This window comes from Cupressus sempervirens, chromosome 7 (assembly GCF_028749045.1).
Source record: "Cupressus sempervirens isolate cs-2001-9-10 chromosome 7, ASM2874904v1, whole genome shotgun sequence".
NCBI lineage: Eukaryota > Viridiplantae > Streptophyta > Pinopsida > Cupressales > Cupressaceae > Cupressus > Cupressus sempervirens.
Window position 1 is genome coordinate 633,307,378 of NC_143124.1, and position 22,188 is coordinate 633,329,565.

General features: G+C 36.3%; 1 protein-coding gene across 2 annotated transcripts in view; it reads right to left on the bottom strand.

Annotated features, from left to right (window-relative positions):
* Window positions 1-15,107, bottom strand: part of LOC149548287 (putative cyclic nucleotide-gated ion channel 5) — a 138,751-nt gene extending 123,644 nt beyond the window's left edge. The window contains exon 1 of one of the 2 annotated variants that reach the window (XM_089792348.1): window positions 14,771-15,107. The gene's annotated coding sequence lies outside the window, so the exon portion shown is untranslated. The remainder of the gene's footprint in view (window positions 1-14,770) is intronic. The other variant, XM_089792349.1, reaches the window with a different exon arrangement.
* Window positions 15,108-22,188: the final 7,081 nt, after the last annotated feature.

Genomic DNA, 22,188 nt, shown 5'->3' on the forward strand with positions numbered 1-22,188 from the left:
TTCTTTTTATGTTACAGATTCTTGGAAGCCAAAGCCAAAGAGTCCTTAACCTTTAATATTTATATCATGAGTCGAGAGAGACAGAGGACAATATTTTCATTCTCGACTTCCTTCCTTATTTCCGTTCTCCCTTGCTCATGTTTTCGGCTTCCACTTACCATTTGAAATCTCTGTAGTTTAGATAAGTGTCATTTTATTATAAGTCTATCGTATATTGTTCCTTTCCACGACTTCTTTATTGTGCTGTTTTTTTCTGCCGGAAATCATGAGTGAGAGACGAATGTATCTCTTTTCAAGCACCCAACTACTTTCCTCTCATGTCCAACTCTCTCCCTCTCATTTCCGACTTTCCTTCATAAGTCAAGAATCTGCAAATACCTTTTGGAAAATCATTACCACCCATAGCATTCCAAGTTTTATTTTACAATCTTGATTTCAGAAATCGTAATACATTTATGCATTGGATATTGGCACCTAAAGAACATTTGTAGGATACTGAATCACAAAAGCCCGCTAGGCTCCTAATTCCTTTCTTTTCCATAAAACTCTCAAGTTATGTAATCAAACATTTTCCAAGTTTTGCTGAATATCTTTCATGTCAATTGCTACTGTTTTTTCTAACTTCCATAACAGCTAGACCACAGATATAAACATCATAGAATAATATCGGATATAACCTCTCGAGAAACAAGAAATTAAAATACAATAAATTTTGATTTAAATATACCGTGTGGAATCAGAATTCAATAATGTATCTGCTAGGTTAAAGGAGCATATTTTTCCAAGTCACAATTTGTGATAAGATATATTACTCAAGGAAATCCTTTTAGAATTAATGAACAAAGCAGATTGCTCAGAATTTTCAAAACACCAGGGATTCACCGACTGAATAGCCATGTAAGGTGAAGAGGTGAGATGAAACCTGCAAGAACACAAAAATGAAATCTGATATGATTAAATAATTTATATAATTTTATTTAATAGCTCATGCATGATCATGTTTTCTCCTGCTATCAAGTTGAGTGGTGTGATTAGATACTCTGATGCTCAATGGCTGACAAGGTGTTCTAAGTCTATTCTGGATATGGAGGGCCTTTCTCGTTAGAGATTGTGTGGGGATAAGTTATGGTCCAAGGTTGGGTGGTTTAGGCCCTGACAATGTTTCCCCTCTTCACAAAATGTCCGACGTGCATCAAATAAAGATAAGCCATGCATTCAAACATTTGTCGGAAACAGGTATTTTTACTTTTATGATGTATGTTCAAGTAGAAGGTAAGAGTAATTGAGTTGTATCATTGTTACAGTTATTCCTTTAAATGAAAGCAACTCATATTGTCAATATAATTGGCAACCGGTTAGATCGGTTGATCTTCTAATTGAATGTGGAATATATTTATTTATGAGGGATAGATTTATTTGATGGATTGTTATTTCAGTCTTTCATTTATAAGAATAATCATTATCAACATATTTACTAATCTTATGCTATTGCCACAGTTAAGCAAATTGGAAGGAAAGGAATGATACAGTGGTATCTAATGCCCTAAATGATCCAATGGTAATTGATGCCCTAAATGATACAGTGGTATCTAAAGTCCTAAATGATACAGTGGTATCTAAAGCCCTAAACAATTCAGTGGTAATTGATGCCCTAATTAACACGGAGGTATGAGATGCCCTAAATGATTTGATGATGATAGATGCCCTAATTGATACAGTGGTATGTGATGTTCTAATTGATATAGTGGTATTTGATGGTAATCATCATTTGATTTTGATATAGTGGTATTTGTGGACTAACCTGGGTGTTTGCAGAAGAAACCCTAGATTGATTTCAGTTTCAAATTCCATGGTAAGTAGATTTTAATTTCCATAGTAAATTTATTGATGGTGTTTTCAGATGTTAGTTATGAGTTTTCCGTTAGTAATTGTAACTGTTAAATCTCATTCACATGAACATAACTAATATAACTGTCTTCCTATGAAAATGAAGTAATCACTGTATTTCTTTGATATGTCAATTGTTAATTAAGACCCTGATATTCATGATAATAATAATATGATGTGATCCTATAAACCAATCCAAGTACAACCACTAGCACATAATTAATAATGGATATACAACAGGATATGAATACTGCTCGTATCTCCAAACGAAGTGTACATATAGGACTCGAAGGGGCACGACTCAACCGTCGCATTGTAACAAAACACCCTTTGGTACATACCACTAACTAACTAATAGTTTATTATTACCGATGTCAATGTACATATTTGCCGACAACAACTAATGGTGGCATCTCATATGGCATATAAACCAGGTTCTCTAAATTTTCATTTGTTTAAAAAAATTGGTCATTGTAATTGCAACTACTTATATTGCAATTGAAATTCAAGTTGCAGCCATTATTAGTTGTTCATTGAAAATAATTTGGAATTGAAATAAGGAGTTTCAAGATTGCAAAATAACTGTTTGATGAAAATGCCAAGCTATAGCTATGTGTTTCAGTTATATTGAACCACTAGTATGCATGCCAAGTGTTTGTAGAAATGCCTAGTGGTTGTAGGTGCACATTGGGATGTGTGGCAAGTGTTTTCCTTTATGTCTACTAGTAGAACTAGTTAATTCCAATCACATATATGTTTGTCAAAGGTCTAAAACAGCTAGTAAATTATTTCTATAACAACTTTGCACTGCTAGAAGTGTTCAATAACTTCAATTGCAGTCTACGAACTTAAAGAAGACAACCACAAAATTCATAACAGCAGATTCGAACATTGTATGCTAAAATAATATTCCTTGAGCTTCATAACGACCTAAGTTGCCGATTCGGGTTTGGGGAGGGATTTAAGTTCGGGGTTCGAGTTCGTGGGTTCGAGCAAAAAAAAAAATCCCCATTTGGGTTTGTGGGTGGGTTCCTAAGAATATATATATATATATGCAAAAAAAAAAAAAAAGAGAAACATGCATAGTTGTAAAACTAACTTACGAAGTCATTTCATAGTATGAATATATCAATGTTACTTGATCATTGATCAATGCCAAATGTCAAAGATAAGCATTAAATACTCGCTCATTAATCAATGTTAATATTGTAAAGAAAATCATACATTGAAAATATTTTTAAAATGATATTTTAATGTAATCTGGAACACTTTTATGGCCCACAGTCCCAATTAGGGACCCTGCCTAGACCTGGATCCGGACCCAAGCACGAATCCGAACCCAGACAAATCTGGATCCGAACCCGAGCTCCAAGGTCCGAACCCGGTAACTAAGATAACAACAAATTGTAATCAGATTTACAAGGGATATTATAGAATTGAAGTTAGAACCGGTTCGGGTTCTTACAGTGGTATCAAAGCTTACATGATAATTGTTTGACAAACTAGCAAACCAATAGAATTTAAGTTAGAACCTGTTGGGGTTCTTCTCTATATAGTATCTAAGTGGTTTTATGGCATCCAATGGAGTTGTTTATTGTAGTATTAGAGCGGTTTCCTAAAATCCTGTGGGGTAGGAAAAAAAATTATCATTGGTTCTATTATTTTTATTTGAGTGACCAGCACTCTTGTAGTTATTTCAGTTATGGACAAATACAGGAAATCTAATAAATATGGAAAGCAATTGAATAACAAGGGTAATCTTAGGAAGCAAACAAATGCCCTATGGAGAATATGGAAAAGCTTAAACAAAATCAAAAAAGGATGGAAGCAAGACTTTCAAATCCGATGACAATTAATAGGCAACTAGGTATATGGTATCCATTTTTATAAAGTCTCCCTCACCGAGAATGCAGGAAGAGAAACTGGAGTTTTTCACAAGTGTGACATCCAGGAGTTTTCACCATGAGGTTTCAGCAACTGGTAATCATGGTGAAGATGATACTATGCTTAGTGGAGCAGCCACTAGTCCATCTTGTGTACATGATGTTGGTGATTGTTTACAGAGACACCTAGATATGACCGTTTTTCCATAGGACAGCTACACCAAGTCTCAACATTTTGATGAGATCAGAATTAGTGAACAAGAAAATAAGGATGACATGTTCACTACCATTGCTGTTAGCCTCACTCCAGTTAGTGGTAATGAAAATATTAGTCATATAGGGTCTGATTGTTATAACAACAGTCATATTTTTTAGGCTTTCGATGGTGTGATGACAAGGCAAGTGTGGAGAAAGTTGTTGGTATCACTATGAGTTTTGACTCACATGACAAGAGCATTAGTTTTGAGGATTACATGGAAAATATGAGCTCCAATAGATCTGATTTTTATGACAGCAGTCATAATGGTGAGCCTATGCAGGAGATAGCGACTTTTCCATATGTAGGTGATAGTTGCAGAGTTCCCTTGTATTGACACTTAAGATTCGGGTGTTAGAAGTGAGTCATATGATACAGATTTGTGCCATAATGATTCTGATTTTTTGACAGCAGTGAGTCATGCTTGCTGCAGCATGAGACATTAGAGAGGTCTTACACCTAGATGATGTTGGTACTCATGATTTGGGTACTGTTGATGTTAATTATGAGGATGACTCATGCCGCGGTGAGTCTCGTTTGTCACTCGGACTTTCGCAAATACTTCAGAGGACTCATCAGTTGATGATAGGTCCCAAGATCGTGATTTACAAAGACTTACAAATGAGGGGGAAGCAGAGACATGTGAGGAGTTCGATACAATAGTGGCTTCCACTTCGAAGGAGGTATTGGTAGAGGTACCCAATGACACCTTGTTCTTGGACATGTGTGAGGTTGTTAGTGCACATGAGAGTGATCATGAGGTGAGCAGTGAGGATACAATTTCCTATCTCAGTGTCGAGTTTGGGTCAGAGGACATGTGCAGGAGTCGGCAGTTACAAGTTCCTTATCATTTGATTGGGCACTTGAAGGTTAGCAATAGCAAGATTGCCATAGCTTTAGAGCATTTTGATGTTGCTCATTAGATGTCGGACCTATGGTTGAAGTGCTCCTATGATAGATGAGCACTTTGATGGTGGTCTTTCTGTTGAGGAGTTTTATGCTCTCCGAAAGGCTATAAGGATTGTGGAACATAATTATTTATAGTTGTTAGCAGATCAGGATTTCTCGAGAGAGACTAAATATGTTATCATGTCTTGAGGGGAAAGGAGGAGGTTGACGAGCTCATCCGTGAGCTTGAGGTGACTGGACACTTTGCAATGTACTCAGTTGGCCCTCCAAGAGTCATAGTCACGTTGGATGAGGTTACCATGGAGTTGGAGCGTATACACTCTATACCAACCCCATATCCAGTTCAACTACATATATTGGTGGTTGGCAATGAGTTGACTTCCATGAAGAGGGATGATGGATGTGATGAGGATGTAGTTACATCCATCCTTGAGATAGGTGCAATAGCTATAGATGAGATGAGTGCATCAATAGAGGATTGCAGAGAGCTTGTTGTATCAAGTTCTCCACATGTTAGTCCATTGACAAGTGATCCAAGATAGATTTATGATAGCCATTGTGATGTAGAGGAGGATTCAGCTGTGAGTTGTGTGACAATTCACAACACTAATCCCTCGTCTTCACTAGACACATGTCGAGTATCATCTGGTTGGGAGGTTGATTCTCATGTTGGGATGTTTCCCTCTAGAAACAATCTTGTTACTTCATCTCATACAACTAATAGTGAAAGATAGTTGATAGTACCACAATTTCAAAGAGATCAGTCGTGGATTGCGGGGAGCAAGTTGATGCTTCTTCAAATAATTTTTACTACACAAAGTCACTTACAGAATTTTTGCTTGAGAGTCTAAAATTACAGTAGGGATCATACAAAGTTTTTGAGGGTACTCTCATCCAAGGTTCTCGTGGTATTCAACATTTGGTGGGAAAGATTGTAGAGGCTTTGGCTACAATGCTTCCCCATAGGGATTTTGTGGTTGGGTTTGTTGAGAGGGTTACCCAGGATCGTGCCCAACCAATTGTTCAAAATCAAAGATTGGAGCCATCCCTTGATTCCCGTTCTGGTGTTGATAAGCCTCTGACAAAGCATTTCATTGCAATTACACAGTGAGGAGTGTTCATCATTTTTCTTTTGACTCACAAGGAGAGGAGTTGGTTTCGCGCAGACATGGATTGGTACCAGTTTCATACCATCCTTTATGGGAGCTAGTAGGTGCAAGTTAATAGGAGGCTACTTGCAGAGTCAACATGTCCATGGCAATATTACAGAGGATGGATATCTGGGTTATGGTACAGATACTTTTGGAAGTACTAGTTCCTGTTGCATAGATAGACTTCATACTCATGGCAGAGTGGTAGAGTGAGCAAGGAGTTTTGATCTAGTAGATGATATCGGATATCCATTTTTCCTTGTTATAGACAGATGTGAGTTACGTCTTTACCGGGATCCAGGTAGAGACAAGTTTAGCACTACAGATCAGTTGAGTCACCATCATTGGTATGATGACAATATTTTCAAGATAGCTCTGTGGATAGAGTTAACATCACAAGAGTTTGTAGATGATGTCAGGGACATTACACATACCTTTCCTTGGGATCTGAGTTGATCTATATGTGCCTTTGGTTCAGGCAATTGCTTGAGGACAAGCAATCTCGGGGAGGGAGAACTTTAATGCCCCCATTTTAGCAGGTTCTTGTAGCTTGGTGAAGTCAGTCCATCACTACAACCCCATGAGCTAACAATGTATTTGAGGGTCTCTATTGAGTGACTTGCTATTTATAGAAGTCAATTATGGCAATTACTATGTTTAGGAGTGCAGTTGAGGTACCTGGTGATTGGCATCTTCAATGATTCATTGGGTCGTTTGATGGAGCTTCATATTATAAGTAATTTACTAAGGTTATCTTAATGAATAATTTTATCATTATATTGTTATAATTTGATGGTGTGCTCTTGAAGGGTTAAGTGAGAATTGTGAAGAATAAGCTATCGGGTGACTTGATGTGGTTGAGAAGCTAAGCCTTATTTTGTTATAAAAATGGACTCCACGAGATAATCAATTCGCATTCCTTTGCCATTTGATTTTATTACATTTTGTAATCGGTTGAAAATTGTAACATTGGCTTCTCATGAGGACTTATTCCTCTATTTGCTGTTACACTTCGAGCCATTGAAATACATGGACAATTGTGTATGAGATTCTTAAGTTCATCTCTGAATTTTGATCAACTATGAATTGTTGTTGTTGTATGGCAATTTGATAGCTGTTTAATCTGAAAATTGGCATCCAAAGAGGGTTTCATTTGTAAGAGGAAGAATCACTGTTGTAGTGGGAAAAATAGTGAAGTAATTCATCATGTATTTGGATGTTTAGCCCTGTGGCTAGTCGCTGCAATATCTGGAGCAGCGTTTGATAATTTCTTCATCCATTAAGGGTTCAATAGCCATTGTTTGGGCCAGATAGTCAGGCTGTGATCTACTCCTAAGGTCACACACAGGGATTTAGAGCAGTCGAGATGTGGTAGCAGCTGCAATATAGCTAGGCCGCAATCATAATTTCTGAGGGTGACGTTTCAAGCTAAGCCATGTTGGGAGTTCATTTTTGCTCATATTTTAAAAACTGAAGGTGGTGTCTCATATGGCATATAAACCAAGTTCTCAGAATTTTCAATTGATTAAATAAATTGGTCATTGTAATTGCAACTGCTTATATTGTAACTGAAATTCAAGTTGCAGCCATTATTAGCTGTTCATTGAAAATAGTTTGGAATAGAAATAAGGAGTTGCAAGGTTGCACAGTAACTGTTTGATGAAATGCCAAGCTATAGTTATGTGCTTCGATTATATTGAATCACTAGTATGCATGCCAAGTGTTTGTAGAAATACCTAGTGGCTCAGGTGCACATTGGGATGCATGGCAAGTGTTTGCCTTTATGTCTACTAGTTGTACTAATTAATTCCAATCACATATATATGTTTGTCAAAGGTCTGAAACAACTAGTATATTATTTCTATATCAACTTTGCATTACTAGAAGCATTTAACAACTTCAATTGCAGCCTACAACCTTAAAGAAGACAACCAAAAAATTCATAATAGCAGTTTCAAACGCTGTATGCTAAATGTTTGATAATATTCCTTAAGCTTCATAACGACAGATTGTGATCAGATTTACAAGGGATATTATAGAATTGAAATTAGACCCAGTCGGGGTTCTTACAGTGGTATCAAAGCTTACACGATAACTATTTGACAAAATGTTGAACCACTAAAATTGAAGTTAGAACCTTTTGGGGTTCTTTACAAACTTCAACCATGCCTACTCGTAGAGGGTGGTCGGTCCACCATACCTACTCGCAAAGGGTGGAACAAGAGCTTTCACCTCAACTTCTCCTAGAGAAGAATGCATTTTCCCCATGCCTACTGGCAAAGGGTGGTCCACCATATCTACTCGCAAAGGGTGGAATGAGAGCTTTCACCTCAAACTTCTCCTAGAGAAGAATGTATTTCCACCATGCCTACTCACAAAGGGTGCGTCCACCATACCTACTCGCAAAGGGTGGAACAAGGGATTTCACCTCAAACTTTTCCTTGACATAGAAGAACTCATTAACAAGGGATTTCACCTTGAACTTCCCCTTTACAGAGAAGAACTAATTAACAAGGGATTTCACCACGAACTTCTTCTTCATAGAGAAGAACTCATTAACAAGAAATTCCACCTTGAACTTCTCCTTCACAGAGAAGAACTCATTAGCAGCATGTATAAGAATGATTAAGATTCTCTCTCTACAAAGACTTCCTCTCCGCAGGGACGACGCCACAATAGGATAGCTAATTCCAATTTGATCGAACAAGAAGCTTTAGCAGGTACACTGCCACATAAGCATGCAAAGAATTAGAGGCAACCTCCCTCTGAATCCAAATAGTCTCCCTCTAAATATCATCCCATGTATATAATATTTCTCTTTTAATGAAGATATGCATCATCAATTCAATCCAAGAATGCAATCAGCGTCCCCATATAGTTTGTCTTGCATTATATATAATCTCTCATCATCCCATTGCTTCCTAATCTATCTTGTAAGCAAAAGATATTAATAATAACTCATAAGGTCAACCTATCCTAGAGATCAATGCAAAAAGCATATACTATTTTTAGTTATATAACATAAATTCATAATCATAGAATACTAATCTCTTTGTAGTGAGATCTACAAAAGGAAATTGTTGTCTTATATTTGAAACACAGACTTCCATGTAGGTGCAACAAAGATTACACCAAAGCATTGTTGATGCAAAATCCAGGAAAGCAAAAATATATGAGAACAGAAATACTGAAATCTTTGCAAAAAAGACAGACTATAGAAGTATCACTGAGAACATACAAAACAAAGCTGAGTACCCACACAGACTTTCTTTCAGAACACATATTTGATGATGATAATTAATCAATCATCATAAAATCATAGAACATAAATAATTTACCCACAACTCTTAAAAGAACATGCATATTAAAACCTAGCTCTCGATTATCAAGAAGCTAGGTAGCTCTAGTAACATGAATGCCAAAACCCACAAAGTCTATATGCTCCACATAAAACACCAACTAAACATAATTCTAACCAGCCGGACAAAAATATTTGTGCAATGATCATAAAAATAAAAAAATCTCAAACATGACTCGACATCCAAATGAATGGTCTTGTGTAAAAGAGAAAGCAAATGTCATTACGAAATTCAATCGACATCTTGGAGAAGTGAACTAATGACAATAATAAATGAACTGACAATCATAAAACATAAGTTGTCGGCACTAACAAAGACATAACTCAATGCTATGAATAAAAACAACAGCTTCAAAATATGAACATCATAATTAAAGCGGTAATTGTGTACGCATGTAGAGTTAGCAAACACAAGAAGACAATAGGAAGAAGAACGATGAAAACTTCAAGCAACACGAAAAACGAACCGTCATAGAATCATGAACGATATTGACAACTTCTATGAGATATCCATTGAAAATAGGATGAGTTGCAAACAATAAAAATTAACAGTGCCAAAAGACAACAAAATGGCACACACATATCACAATTTCTTTGAAGTCACCAAATCAACACTTAACAACATAAAAGGGAATTCTCGATGCATCTAAACTGCGAAAGGAAAGGGAATTTTTTTGCTATAATAATCAAGGAAGCAATGAACCATCCACAGAGGAGATGACATGAAGAAGGCATGAATCAAAAAGAACACAAACAAATGTAAACTAGGCAATATAATAGAATGTCCATGTGTCGCAACCATCACAATACAACGATGACAATAAATAAGAGCAGGCACAACATGACAACACTAGGATAAACAGAATGTAATTAATTACGTGTTGAAGTCATAGCTCAAACACATATAGAAGAATCACAAACCAAGAAGATAGATTATGTAAAACTCATTGGGCATATCATCTTAGGTTTGAATAAAATAACTCTCTCGCAGCTATCACACTTAATATATTGCCTACGAAATAGCAATTTGAGATAGATATACACACAAATAAACGTAAGGACTCCATTATTGTTGTTATCTAATTGGTAACACCATGTTAATGTTTTGCCCAAAAATAAAGATAAAGAGTAATAAAGAAAAGGTAGAATAAAAAAGGCATAAAAGACACAAGAACTTATCCTGATCCTAAGAAACCCCTTTTACTTGACGGGAAAAAACCCAGCGGCACCAAAGAAATATCTCTTATATTGATGATAAACTTTCAAATACAATGCTTTCCACTTGATGCGATGTATTCACACACAAAGCAATCTCATGTATATATAATTGAGAGACTCTTCATATCACAACTGAAGGTCTCTTCATATTTCCAAACACATGCCTCTTTGCATGACATGTGTATCTTCATATAAAATTATCTCAAATATTATCATAAATATCTTCTCCAACTGTTGACACAATACAAAGGTATTATCTCTATTTTAACATATAGCAAAACTAGAGATAAAGATCTCTATCATAGCTCAATCTTCAACATTCCAGAGGCAAAGTAGGATGGTATTAGTTTGGTAGAGCTTGACCATGTGGAGTCCAATAGTTCCACTGATGAGGAGCTTGAGGATGATTAGAGGCCTCCCTTCACTACATTTTTCTATCTTTACATCATGCTACTCACTGTACTGATATTTATGATATGTTGGATACAATACAAATCTACAATTTGACATTTTCATTTGCTAAAGTTAATATTCGAGTATTTCAATATTTAGTATTTGCAATTTTGCCATTTTACTAATTTGCCAAAGTTTTATTTGAAATGTAATTCTTCTACATCTTTTATAACTCATTTTTCAACTATTACATGTATATCGACGCCACCCCTCGTCGCGATCCCCAAACTTAGGCCCTCAGTCCCCCCACTCTCTAAAAGCAATCTCCACATTCCCTTATCAGGAATTACGTGGAACACCAGTTTACATGCATTACAACTTGAGCCGTCTTACTAACAAAATGATGAATACAAGGAAAGGGCCACAAAGTTGTGTAATGTAAACCTAATTTCAATCTTTCCTTTGTTACACAATATTCAATGTCTGAGGATTCAAGTAGCCAACATGTTTTTAGTCCAAGTGATAATAGGGTTCCATGTGGTTCTCCTAATCTACTTGCATCATCTAATATTAATGATGATTGTGGTCTTAATGATGAGTCATTTGATGCAAATTACTAATTGTAATATTTTATTATTGAACAATGATTATCTTTCATGAAATTCAAGTTTGATACTTTTTTATGTCAAGTTGCTAAATTTTTAGGTTATATTTCAAATTTTCAAATTTGTAATGGTTTGGCTTAGCATATGCATGATATATGATATTCTAAACTAATTTTTCATGAATACACACACACACACACATACTAGGCCCTGCAACGTATACCCAATTGTCCTGCCACTACCAAAAAACTCTGCACCAAAAACTAATAAGCACACAAGCTTTAATTGAAGAAACATGCTCGTGTACATTGCCTAATGGCCATGATATGGATTTGTTTTTGACAGACCTCCATTATTCTCATTAAACTCTTTTAGATATTTTTCATGTTAGCATGAATGTTGATGATACTACTTTGGGGGAGTATCCTAAACATTGGAGAGTATGATATGTTGCATTCATGACTGTGTTTATCATTGATGTCAACATAGCATGGTTTCTATAAAGACTGGCTGAGTAGCAGACAGAGATCTTATTGGTACGGACAATGGTTTGATTGTCTAGTGATGCACAGTCATGGACATGTTCTACACTGTGTGCTAATGATGTGGTCAAGTGTGTAGAGTCTAAGTCAAAGATGTATGGAAGTTGTACTTGATTACAACAAGCAGTTCAGAGACAAAGTATTTGGAAAGCAATTCCTGATGTTTGTTAGCTATCTTACATCTAAGATGTAATGAGAAGATGCATAGTTGAACAGTGACAAAGGACAGTCTATTGGTGACGTCAGCGAGTGCGTAAACCCTAGTATCATACGTGTGAAGTTTTGTATAGACTGTGAGCCGACAGTGCTATTTTAATTGTAATTAATTAATTATCTTATTATAATTAATTGGAAAAGCCTCAAGGCTGACTCAAGAAATTATTTTGAAAAATATGGTACATAGGAAAGATGTTTTCCTTGTTTGTAAAGTGTGTGATCGTGGTATCAAGTGCGAAGTGCGAAAAGGAGCAAAGTGCTTGAGGAATGCATGTAAGCAATCCAAGGGATTATTGGATGCGAGTTTGTGATCTAGTTACAAGATCAGGAGCAAAGGTCTAGTTGACAAGACAGAAGAAGAGGAAGGAAGTATATTTCATTTCTATTACTCTGCAAGGAATAATACAAAGATCTTTGGACAACGGGTTCATTAGTCTTGCCCTTGAAGTTGTTTGGGCAGTGGGTCCAGTTGTCTTCCACAACTCCTCACAGGGTTGGCACAACTCCTAACAGGGATTCAAAGTCTCCTAACAGGAACTCATATGTACTAAATGTATTCATAGATCCCTGATAGGGTCCATCCTCTAACAAGGAATATTTATATTAGTACATCATCTCGTGGGTACCATCCCCACCGAGGTTTTCCCTCTGATCAAGGGTTCAAGGTTTTCCCTCTGATCAAGGGTTTCCCTAGTTAACATATCTGGTGTTATTGTGTATGAGTATCTTGTTATGGTTTCAATTTATATTGCTCATATGGTTAAGTTTGTTTAAGGTTGATAATTGTGATATTAGTTGGATAACTGATTCACACCCCCCCTTCCCCTCTTAGTTATATTAGTGGACTATATATTCTAACATTTCACTGGTTAAATTACATTAACTAGCCAAAATGGCTGGTATTTACACCGTTGTTTTGAGCACACAAAGTAGATCAGGGCTGGTTTGCAGTGCCCATTCAAGTAAAGGAGGACTTCTCTCAGCAGAAAATTATTGCACAATTTACCAACTAAAGTAAGCCCATTAAAATAGATGAAGCTAACAAATTTGTGTATATTTATGTCTTCTGGAACTAACTTTACGTACCTCATAGGTAGGTAGCGTTAGTTTATTTAAATCCAGTTGACCCACTGAATCTGGAGATGATAACAAGCTAAAAGCTTGCTAAGTCGAATCTTACTGAGAAATGTGTTGAGAATACCATCAAATAAGATAAAGCAGTAATTGCAATGCTTGAGTGTGGACGGAAGCACCTGCTAATGCACTTTATGTAAACTAAGTCAATATTGTCTTATTGTTATCTGACTAGGAGAATGTCCATGTCCAAAGAGACATTGCACCAGGTATTTAGCAAGAAACTTTAGTGGAACAGAAAATGCAGGCTTCAAAATACTTTTAAAAGCATCAAGCCCACCCTCAGCCATCAAATATTGGCCAACCACAATTTTGTCTTACATCTAGAGAGCTGCACATCGAATAAACCAAAAGCTACATGACGGCTTCTGCCCAACACATCCCCAATTCCTTGTCCATATCCTCGTATAATTTTCCTATTCAAATTCCATTTCTTGGATTTAGGGGCTGTTTCTATCACCTACTCGCCCCCTTCTTGTGATGACCCCGAAATAAACTGGCCTGAAAGGGCCTGCACATGCTTTCCAGGTTCTTGAACGTATAGATTCAAGTCACCACAAAACTTTAGCTACCTTTCGACTAGAAAGCATGGGATTGTTACGCTCAGTGGACCACAGATTTATTTTCTGATAGTCTACAAATATAGTTTAAAAGAGCATCTACGTTTATTGATACAAATATTTGCTTTCTTATAAACAATTACGTATAACAACCATCAAATTATTACTCGAAGCGAAATAATACAAGACCATGAATCACCAGTCTTTCCACTTTACATGTTACTTTAAGAATTTGAATATGCTTCTGTAATTCCCCTTTAAAATGTTATTTTGATAATTTGAATATGAATCTGTGAAGTGCGAAGCCAATGCTTTCACCACTTACTCCGTTTTTAAAATAAAATCATTAACTTTCCTACTTTACTACTAAAGAGCCTCTGATTCTTATATTCGGTGAAGTGCAGAATAAAAAAACATAGACTTTCAAATTCCGGGATATATCATTGTACGAGTTCTCCTCCTGTGCTACTCAAAGCACAATCACGGACTCAAACCCACATGGAGAAATCTTAACCTCCATCTCGATTGTCGATGAATTGATTTACCGGATCGTTCACCCTAATCCCAAGCTACGTGCAGAAGGTATAAATGAACAGATTCTACACCTTGCAAGCAAAAAAGTGGTGGAAAATGTAAGCGGAAAGTGAAAAGTCCATACCAGGGTTGAAAAGTTGCAGGCCTCCAGGACGTGTCTTCCCCTGTAAATGTGCGGTGGAGAACTCTTAAAGGTGAATAGCTCGAAGCCGGTTGCATTGAGGGCAGCTTCCCAGAGTTTTCGGGTACGGTACGACTTGACTGCCTGAGGTATTTACCCAATAGCAGTCAAAGCTGGTGATGGGTGTCATGGACCCCATTAATATTCCACACCCTTTTATATACAACTGCTTACTGCTGCAAATCCTGTCGTTAAACCTGTTTGTGCTGTACATTAACGCATTCACGAAAGGACGCTGCATATCCCTTTCACTCTTATTTTTATATGTTTTTCTTCAATTAAAAAGAGGAGACCATATTTATTTTATTTATTATTCGAGAAAAAGCCTTTGACGTGTGCGAACCGGCCTGAGCCGCTCTCGTTCAAAGGTCTATATGACAAGGAAAGTCAGGCATGCCTTATTTTTCTAAGCTATTCATCCTGCGGCAATGTCAATAGGAAAAGATAGATAGATAGATAGATAAAATTTTAACGTCCACGAGGCCAAAAATAGCCTATGGGACAGCAAGACAACTCAAGCAGACTTAAGTAGCGCTGTTCGCCTCTTGTGTAGACTAATGATGAGCCCTCCCAATTGCTCAATGTACTCTTCGTTGAACAGGTTATGCCAAGAACTGTCACATATAGTATCCGCAAACTTATCCCTGCTATCCTTGTAGGCCTCACATTCTAGAATAAAGTGCTGTTCAATTTCCACTTTCCCAGAATTGAAAAATCTGCAAATTCTCTCTTCCCAAGCCTCCTTTGGCCTCTTCCAACGCCCGGTCTCACAACGAAGTTATAAATGTATTCAAGGATTCTATGAATGTGAAAAACAAGAGAATCGTTAAAAAACTGAACGTTACATTATATTTTGTGAACATGTTAATGGAATGGGTGTAGATAAGATTGTATATTACTATTAGAAGTTGTACATTGGTTCGTAAGAGGTGTGTTGAAGAGGTTTGCGAGGTCAATTAAAAAATATTATTTTCATTTTTTTAACCATATGTTTTACACGAGTTTAATGGGTAGGGAGGGATATAGGGATATGGAGAGATGGAGAGTTAATGAGGTAGAAATAAAGAGATGAACAAGGATTATGAATAAATAGAGATGGAGAAAGAGAGGAAAAGATAGATACGAGTTCAAAAAGAGATAGAGATGGAGAGGGAAGGAAGGAGAAATAAGGATTGTATGTATGTGAGAGAGATCTTTTGCATTGCACTATTGGATTGTTGTAACAAGATGATGAATTTCTATAACATAAGGAGAATAATTTAAAGAAGTTGGTTGTTTCTATTTTCAATGAGGAATTGAATGAAAGAAAATGTAAGGAATCAAGCAAGAATATAATTAAAGAAAAACTTGAGAGTCTATTGTTGTGACAATTTTGAATGTCTATAATTGTTGTAACCTAGCTTTTGTAAAATGGATCAATTTAATCTAGTTTAATAAGGTCATAATTGTTATTGGTGTTGTTTTTAGGTTGGATTGTTTGAGTGTGTTTTTTATATTAAAAGCAGTCAAAACAAGGGTTGGCCCTTAGTACATCACCATGGATACACATTAACAAGAAATCATTATTAGCACATTAACTACCCTTCCCTTAAAATCAAAACAGAGTTCCCAACCTAGCAAAACAAAACTAGATTCTACCAAACAGGTTATCACGTCTACTAGTAACAAACACAAAATTACTAGTTGATGAAGGGTGCTCCCCTTAATACCATAAACACACAACAAAAACAAAGAAATAACAGCAATTTGTGAGAACAAAATATGGGCTTCTTATTATCACCACAAATGCGGAATTATAGAATTAATGATTACAATATGCTAACCCACATGAGCACTTTCATTACAGTAATCTGTAAGACAAAGCTACGAACTATCACCCAGAGTTGTCCTAGACAATGTATGGGCATTTCTTAAATAGGCAATTTATGTCACCTGAAAAGGTTCTAGACACTCAAACTTAATACCTAGGGCCAACAAACACTTACAATACATATAGATTCGGTCAAATATATTTTTGACATTTATTTTAGAAGTTTTGGTTGGCCCAACTTCGGAAGGTCAAATTGTTGCTTTGATTAACTATTATAACCACTTTTCATAATCCTCAACTCGTGATCTACAGGCTTGGATTCGTGCAAGTGCCCATCTATCACATTTTCGAGCCTCATCCGGGCACGTTTAGGTCTCCAATGGTGAGTCTAAAGTTTTTTATAGAAAAAGATGCAATAAATCCATGAATACTCATGATATGGTACTGAGCCTCAACTAGTAGGCTGATATTCCAAGATGAATATCCACCTTTAAAATTAGGACATTATGAGCTCATAAGACTAACTTGCTAAGTAGCAAGTCTTTAGAAAAAATAACTCTGCACTGAGACAACCCTAATTCAAGAAACAAAAAGGAAATATTTTTGGGTGATGCAAGATTGCTCTTGCACCCAAGATGCTCCTGCATCAGACACCCGGGGTAATTTTAGAAGTGACCCCATTACATCTCTGGTGTTTAGAGGAAAACTAAGATGGTTAACCTCCTCCCTTCTTAGTCATGATGAATCTTCTACTCGCCTCCCTTTCCATTTGACTAGGTATTCTTCATAAGTTATGTTGCTTGTACTTTTGCCAACACGACTATCCAGTATCTTTTCAATCTCATTTGTAGTTGAATTAGCTAGTGGAATACTCCATTGTAATTCTGCAACTTCATCTACATCACCTCCTTCGTGATACTCTATCAAATCTGAAATGTTAAATACTGGTGAAATATTCAAATCACTAGGCAACTCCACTTTATAGGCATTTCCAGAATCATGCCTTTTCACTATCTTGCACGGTCCAAAATTCTTTATTTTAGCTTATTATATGTACCCACAAGAAAGCGCTCCTTTCTCAAATGAATCATGACTTCATCTCTAATCTAAAATTCCTTATACCTCCTTTTCACATCTTCCTTGGCCTTGTACTATGATTTCATCTTGATAATGTGCTTCCCCACCTCCTCATGGATATTCTTAAGATGTTCAACTTCTGCTTCAACACTACTTATTTCTCCTTTATCCAACTGCATCAATTCATAAGCATTTCTAGGACTACTACCATATACAATCTAGAATGGTGATTTACTAGTGCTCCTATTGACAGGATTATTATATGCAGATTTTGCCTGTGGTAAAGTTAGATCCCATCCTTTTGGCTTATCGCCAACCAAGCATCTCAACAAATTTTCCAAACTCCTATTCACCACCTCTATTTTTCCATCATTCTATGGATGATGTGATGAACTAAACTTCAAATTTGTCTTCAATTTCTTCCACAATGTACACTAGAAATACCCAATAAATTTGGTATCTTGATCTGAAACTATACTCTTTGGCAGACCATGTAGTATCACCACTTCTATGAAAAACAACTCTGCCACATGAGCAACATCACTAGTCTTCTTGTAGGGAATGAAATGTGTCATGTTTGAGAAGCTATCAACCACCACAAAAATATAATCATGCCCTTGTTAAGTCCTTAGTAATCCAAGAACAAAATCCATGCTAACATCCTCCCATGGCTTCTCTGCTACATGTAATGGCTAATACAATCTTGTATTCTATTTCACTCCTTTCGCCATCTAATATACTCTACAACTCTATACAAACTTCTTCACATCTTGCTACAACTGTGGCCAAAAATAATTCTCAACAACCAATGAAATGGCCTTATCTCTCCCAAGATGTCCAGCCAATCCTCCACTATTCTTCTCCTTAATGAGATTCTCTCTCATAGAACGTTTGTGAATACACAACTAACTTCCTTTGAACATCACATCACCTTGGATTATGAAGTCCAACCACTTTGTCATATCAAGCATAATAGGTTCTCTACAAGCCTTCCAAGCTTCTCCAAAATTAAGATCCTCTAGATACAAATTACTAAGTTCCTTGAACCTAACCACCTTAATCTGCATCTCTATCAACAAAAGTTATCTTCTACTAAGAATATATGCAACTTGATTAGACTTCTCACTCCTATGTTTCAAAATAAATGTTTAACTTTGCAAAAATTCAACCCACTTCAAATGCCTCTGGTTTAATTTTCCTTGACTATTCAAATATTGCAAAGCTTGATGATTAGTATATAAAAGAACTCTTTGAGAAGAAGATAATATCTCCACTTCTTCAATACCTGAACTATAGCATAAAATTCCTAATCATAAACATAATATTTTCTTTTGGCATCATTCAACTTCTCACTAAAATAAGCAATAGATCTACCTTCCTAGCTCAAAATGGCTCTTATTGCTGTAACATTAGCATCACAATCTACTTGAAACACCTTATTAAAAACTCTAGAAGTGTTAAAACATGTTTCTCTATGATTTTTTGTTTCAAAAGATTAAAACTCTTATTTGCTCGTACAGTCCACTTAAAATCTTTCCTATCCCCTCTCATTATTTCAGTCAAGGGTCCACAAATATTGCTAAAACCTCTTATGAATTTTTTGTAAAAACTAGCCAATCTATGAAAGATTTTACCTCTATAGCACTCTTTGGAGTAGGCCATGCAAGGATAGCCTTCACTTTCTCTCGGCTAATTTTCAAACTTTTAGTCGAAACTACAAATCCCAAGTACACCAACTCCTTCTTCAAACAAGTGCACTTCTTAAGGTTTATCGGCAACTTTTCTTCCCTCAACTTATCAAACACCTTTCAAATATGCATCAATTGCTCCTCCAACATCTTACTAAAGATCAAAATATCATCTAGGTAAACAATGAAACACTTACCTATAAACTCCTTTAGTACCTCATTCATGAGACACATGAAAGTGCTTGATGCACTGGTTAGCCCAAAAGGCATGACTAACCACTCATACAATCCTTCCCTTATCTTGAAGGTATTCTTCCACTCATCCCCTTCTCTTATGTGAATCTAATAGTATCCACTCTTCAAATCTATCTTTGTAAAATACACAGCTCCACTCAAACAATCCATAATATTATCCATCCTTGACAATGGAAATTCGTACTTGATTGTGATCTTGTTGATAGTGCAAAAATCTATGCATGCCCTTCATTCTCCATTCTTCTTTGGTGTTAATACTACTGGTATAACGCATGGACTCAAACTCTCCTAAATCAACCTCTTCTGCACAAATCATGCACTTGTATATTCAACTCCTCACTTTTGGTTGGTGTCATTCTATGCACTGCCTTATTTGGAAAACTGGCTCCTAGAATCAAATCCATCTGGTGACTAATCTTCCTTACTAGTGGTAATCCATCAGGCACATTATTAGATATAATATCTAGGAATTCTTCCCACAAATCTGCAACTTTTGTAGGTATTTCTTCTACTTCTTCTTTGCCATCCTTTGGGAATTATCAAAAAACACATATGCTTGTGCCTTATACCCTCTAAGAACTTCTTTCCATCAATAAAAAAACTCTAGCAACACTACATAATTTTCATATGTATCCTTCAATGGGTTCATCTTATGTTGCATTCCAGCCTTTGTTAAAATGTAGGTATTTGCACACCCATCATGTACAACGTGCCAGTAAAAATGTCACAGCCTTCCCAGCAACATATGACATATGTCCATAGGTATGATATCACATGTCACCTCATCCTGGTAGCTTTCAATCTTGAACTTCACTGAGCATTGCTCACTAACCATGAACTTGTGGTCATCTTGCACCATGATATGGACGCGAGTGTTTTTGTCTCTTCAGATTCAACTTTGTAACCATCTTTCGTAACACTAGATTGTTTGTACTTCCACCATCAATGATCACATCACAAAGCTCATCTTAACATTTGCACTTTATGTGAATCAAGCTCCTTCTTTGATCAAGTTCATTCTTGCCACTCAACAAGACTTTTCTGTTAACTAGGACTTCTCCTCTTTCAACATCTTCAGAATGTGATGATCTGGCATCTTCATCAACATGTGCAACTCTGGCCTATCCTTCAATTCTTTTATAAGTCCTTCCTTGTCATTAGGAGCATTAAAATTCTATATGCCCTTCTTCTCCACAGTGAAAATGCTTTCCATAAAAACCTCCTCTTCCAAATCCTTGCCCTTTGCCTCTTCCTCTTTGATCTTTATTTTCCTAGTCATGGAAACAATTAGAATTATTTCCCCTTTGGTTATGATTTCTATTGTTGGCCTCATCCATGTTCTTCTAATCATCATTTTGGCCTCCATAAGATCGTCCACCAAATCTTCCACCACAACCTCTTCTACTAATTTTGTTATCATATTTCTTTGTTAACTTCTCCTCAACTCTTAGGGAAAACTAGTACGTCTCCTCAATACTGGCCATTCAAACCATGCTTAGCTCCTTCTGAATGCTTGGTCTTAGCCCATTAAGATAACAAGCTACTTTCTCCTTATCAACTTCTATATGGCTAGTTCTTATGAGAAGTCAGTAGAACTCCTCAACATACTCTTTAATATATCTTCCCATCTACTTCAACCCTTGCATTTTCTTTAGTAGATCAAGCTCATAATCCATGGAATGAACTGTCACTTGAATTTAGCTATCATATGATCCCATATGTTGATTTTGTCCTCTCCTCTTCTATTTCACTCAAGCTAAATTTCTTGCCATTAGATCTTTGTTTGTCCCTTTAGTTTCGCCTTCACAAACTTGACCCTATCAAGATCCTCAATATCTTCATACTCAAAGTATTCCTCCAATTCATTGATATAGTTAATCAACTCTCCTAGGTTAAGATTTCCTGAATATGTGGAAACCTCAAACTTAGGTTTTTTCCACTCTTAGAGATGGCCTTGAAAAGTTTTTCTTCTTCTGGGTTTAAAACTGTGTCTACTAAAACATTTTCTTCTTCTTCACCTTCATCCTCACTTTCATCTCTTACAACGAGATTTATTCCTCTATGTATTTTTTCTTCCAATGCTTGCATTTGTCTTTAGAAGGCTCTAAAACCCTCAACTATAACACTTAAAATTCTTCCACCATGCTCTTGTTGTGGAGGCATTTTCGCACTTCTGCTGAAACCCTAGTGCAAACTACCTCACAATTGATGATCAATCTACACACTTAGCCCAAACCATAATCCTAGTGTGAACACCTCACAGTTAGTGATCTCTCCACACACTCAGGATCTCTAATTTTGATACTACTTTATGAAGGGTTCTCCCCTTAATACCCTAAACACATAACATAAACAAAGAAATAACAACAATTTGTGAGAACAAAATATGGGCTTCTTATTATCACTACATATGTGGAATTATAGAATTCAAGATTACAATATGCTAACCCACATGGGCACCTTCTTTACAGTAATCTGCAAGATAATGTTGTGAACTATCACCTAGAGCTATCCTAGACAATGTATGAGCA